Consider the following 3,884-nt stretch of genomic DNA (forward strand, 5'->3'; position numbering starts at 1 on the left):
AATTTAACATATATTATAAATTCAAAATACTTAAAACTTGTGTGACTGCATGCATTTATATTATTGGTTCTTTCGGTAAAGTCACGTAGATAGAAAAGAAAAAATGTAATAATAAGAATAAAATTGAAATTTAAAAATAATAAAAGCAAGAAAGCGACGGTGTTTCGATCACAACACAAGCTGTCTTCATCAGGCGGAGAGATTTCTTTTCTATCTACGTGACTTTACCGAAAGAACCAAGAATATTCAAAATACTTCCAGTTTAATGTGTTGAGGTTGATGTAGGGCAGGGGTCGGCAACCAAAATAACAAGAAGAGCCATTTCTTTCCAATTTGGTACAAAATTCAGTATTTCAAGAGTCGCAATGCATCTGAGTACATACTGTACATACGTACATATTGTCAAGAAGCAGCCCGTAAAGAGCCGCATGCGGCTCCGGAGCCGTAGGTTGCCGACCCCTGATGTAGGGTAACAATACAATGGTGGGGGGGGGGGGGGTTGGAGTGTCGTATCCTGGCAGGGCCGGCCCGAGGCATAAGCGAACTAAGCGGCTGCTTGGGGCCCCCTGGCCACCAGGGGGCCCCCGAATCGTTTTTTTTTTTTTTTACAATTAAATAACTTAAACAAGTGATATAAATGAATTAATGAATGAATGAATAAATGATTCAAGACAAGAAAATTCTGTCGACAACTGCTGCTTTGTCACGGCTCACGGATGTCACGGCTCATTGACAATTCGCGTGGGCGCGGGCGCGGGCGCGGGCAGGTGCGCGCAATTGTACGTCACGATAATAAATACGCCTAAGCCATGTCACAAAAAAGGACGTATCCCTCTGGTGCCGAAAAAAGAAAAAAGAAAAGGACCGAGGAGGAGAAAAAAGAGCGAGATAAAGGTATGTTTGCATTATTATTTACAGTATGTTTTGTGCAGCAGCAGCACAAATTGTGCTCACGTCACTTGAGGAAGCAGCTAGCTAGTCATGACTCATGATATTTTTATAAGCCATAAAAGTGGTAATATAACGCACCAGAGCTAAATCCCCGCCACAACAGTGAAATGTTATTAATATACATTTATCTAGGTAGTAGGTGTGTATTTCACGTTGATAGATATCGGTTTAAGTTGGAGAAAACAGCGATGACAAGCTTAGCTAGCATTGCTGTTTGTGTTGAAGTGAATATTCCAGCTTCATAGGCAAAGCACGTGCGGTCTCTGCTTTAAGATCTTTGGCAAGCGATGGTATTGATCTTTATGAGAAAATATACCAAAGCCATGTTAGGTGGGGAGACTTCTGTAATGAAAATAGACTTCAATTTTATTAATATGGTGGCAACTGATGTAGCAGTGCTATCCTCATATTTATAGGCTGCAGTAGATCACCATGTTAATTTTTCACCATACTGCAATTATGCCTCATTTGCCAATAGAATATGAATTGTTAGGTGTGGTGTGGAATTGCTTAGTAATGATGGAAAAATAAACTCATTCTGCTCGATCAACTATGCATTTATGCAATGCTATTTTTTTTTTCCAGGAACACTGTTGAAGTACTTTGGAGCACAACCAATTTTACCTGCCCCTACTGACATATCGAGTGTCAGAGCCTCCACAGCTGATGATACAGCAGGTGAGGTTTTTCTTGATGGCAAATGGTTACATAGCCTGTTAATATGACATGACACATTTAGCTTTTTATTTATTTATGTATTTATTTGTTTGTTTGTTTATTTTATCATTGCAGGTTCATCCACTGCAGAGTTACAAGCGACTGAAAGCGAGGAGCAGTTACAAGCGACTGAAAGCGAGGAGCAGTTACAAGCGACTGAAAGCGAGGAGCAGTTACAAGCGACTGAAAGCGAGGAGCAGTTACAAGCGACTGAAAGCGAGGAGCAGTTACAAGCACTTACATTCACTGATACATCGGTTTCAACCTCAGCCAGCATGACAGGTCAGTTAATCTAAAAGTTTTTGTTTTGTGTTGGCTTTACTATAAAATATTCTGTGTTATGTTATTTTATAATTCTATTTTTTATTTTTATCTAATGTCCCTACAGGTCCTTCTACATCTCCACCCACTGCAATAGATTTCCCATCTACTCCCTCAACAAGCTCCAGCTATCAAGATAGATCAACAGCTCCTCCAATTGACCCAGTTGAATGGTCAGCATTCCTGTCAGACTCAGAAAGGACTGATCTGGTAAGAAGAGGGCCAGTGCCAATAAGTGACACCTTTACCTTCCCCAAGAAATCAGATGGACGAAGCTTTCACTACCACTACACATACAGACAGTTAGTTAATGGGGAAAAAATCAAGCGAAGCTGGCTAATTTATTCAAAGCAAAAAGATGCGGTTTACTGCTTCTGTTGCAAATTATTCACAAGAAAGTCCACAAAACTGTCAACAGAGGGACAGCGTGATTGGGTAAATGTAGGTGCTTTGCTGAAACAGCATGAGAATAGTCAAGATCATTGCAGTAATATGGTGAAGTGGAAAGACTTTGCCCTCCGTCTTTCTAAGCAGAAGACTATTGATGCAACAGAAATGGCCCTTTTGGAGGCAGAAAGAAATCGTTGGAGAGATGTTCTCATTCGTTTGATTAGTATCATTCAGTCTTTGGCGGAGAGTTTTAATAAAAGAGTGAAGTATTTTAAGTGTTGTTTTTATTTTTTATTAATACATAACCTCACTGTATTCGTTTATAATATTCGCTATAACATTATAGTGTGACATTTGTGTCAATAATCTTCTAGCACAGATGAGTCTGCGTGGTGGGAGGGGGGCCCCCAAATCAAATTCTGCTTAGGGCCCCCAAGAGGCTCGGGCCGGCACTGTATCCTGGCTTTCCCATTTGAGGTTGCGGATCGCGCATTTTTCCGTTCGTGGCTATCCCCCCCCCACCAAAAAAAACTTAACCCCCAGCCACGATGGGCCAAGGGTTTGCTGTGTACATGCTAAATATAACATATACAGGTCATAACATCCTCCGCATTATAACACTCCCCACCCTCCCATCTGTATTTCACAAACTTGGTCTGCGTCTTATAATCCAGTGAAGATTGTACAACTTCGCGTTGGGCAGAAGTTTGGCATGCGTCTTAGTGTCTGGAGTCGTTTATAATCTGATATATATTAAGGTTGCAGGTAATAGGGTACCCATTAAAGGGTAGCATAGTTGAGACAATTACATTCACAGAACTGTCGCAGCCCTTTCATCAATACAGTTCCGAATAATGTCCTTACGACCCATAGGGTGGATAGATGTTAACTCCCTCGCCTGGTATGCAGGGGGTCGTAAATTCGATCCACACCATGACACTTGCTGTATATTAGGAGTTTGCATCTCTCTCTCCCCCGTGATCGCGTGGATTTTTATCCGGGTCCTCCGGGGTTTTTCCTCCACATTTAAAAAACATTCGTTTAGATTATTTAGATCATTTCGATTATTTTGCTCCTATATTTTTCCACGTGATAATAAGCCAATGCATTGAGCTATCATTTGTGATTGCCAGGTCACTTCTGAGAATGAGCTAATAGCTCAGTTGACCTTACCTTTTAAAATAAGAAAAAAATGTGTTCAGTTTTAGTTTGTAAATGCATGCATTAAGGAGTTATTCACGCCAGTGTAATTGTTATGGGAGATCTTCGTTTGAATAAAGTGCATTAGTTCACTATGATTTGTCGGTCATTTTTGGGTGACAAGGGTGGCACAGTGGTAACCAATCATTGCGTCCCACACTTAAGAAGTGTGTCCTACTTCATTCCTCGACCCGGAAGCCTTCGATGTGCGGTGTTTTTCATAATAGAGGGTTTTTCATGTTAGATTGCGTAAATATGTGTCGTTCACCCACAACAACCCAACACAGCCAATTCGTAATGTTTGT

At 40.9% G+C, this 3,884-nt stretch overlaps 1 long non-coding RNA gene across 1 annotated transcript; it reads left to right on the forward strand.

Annotated features, from left to right (window-relative positions):
- The first annotated feature begins 608 nt into the window (after positions 1-608).
- LOC144952753 (uncharacterized) lies at positions 609-2,619 on the forward strand. The gene is made up of 3 exons (XR_013640682.1): positions 609-894; positions 1,537-1,629; positions 1,744-2,619. It is a non-coding gene; the product is annotated as an uncharacterized LOC144952753 (long non-coding RNA).
- Positions 2,620-3,884: the final 1,265 nt, after the last annotated feature.

Source organism: Lampetra fluviatilis, chromosome 69, assembly GCF_964198595.1.
Source record: "Lampetra fluviatilis chromosome 69, kcLamFluv1.1, whole genome shotgun sequence".
NCBI lineage: Eukaryota > Metazoa > Chordata > Hyperoartia > Petromyzontiformes > Petromyzontidae > Lampetra > Lampetra fluviatilis.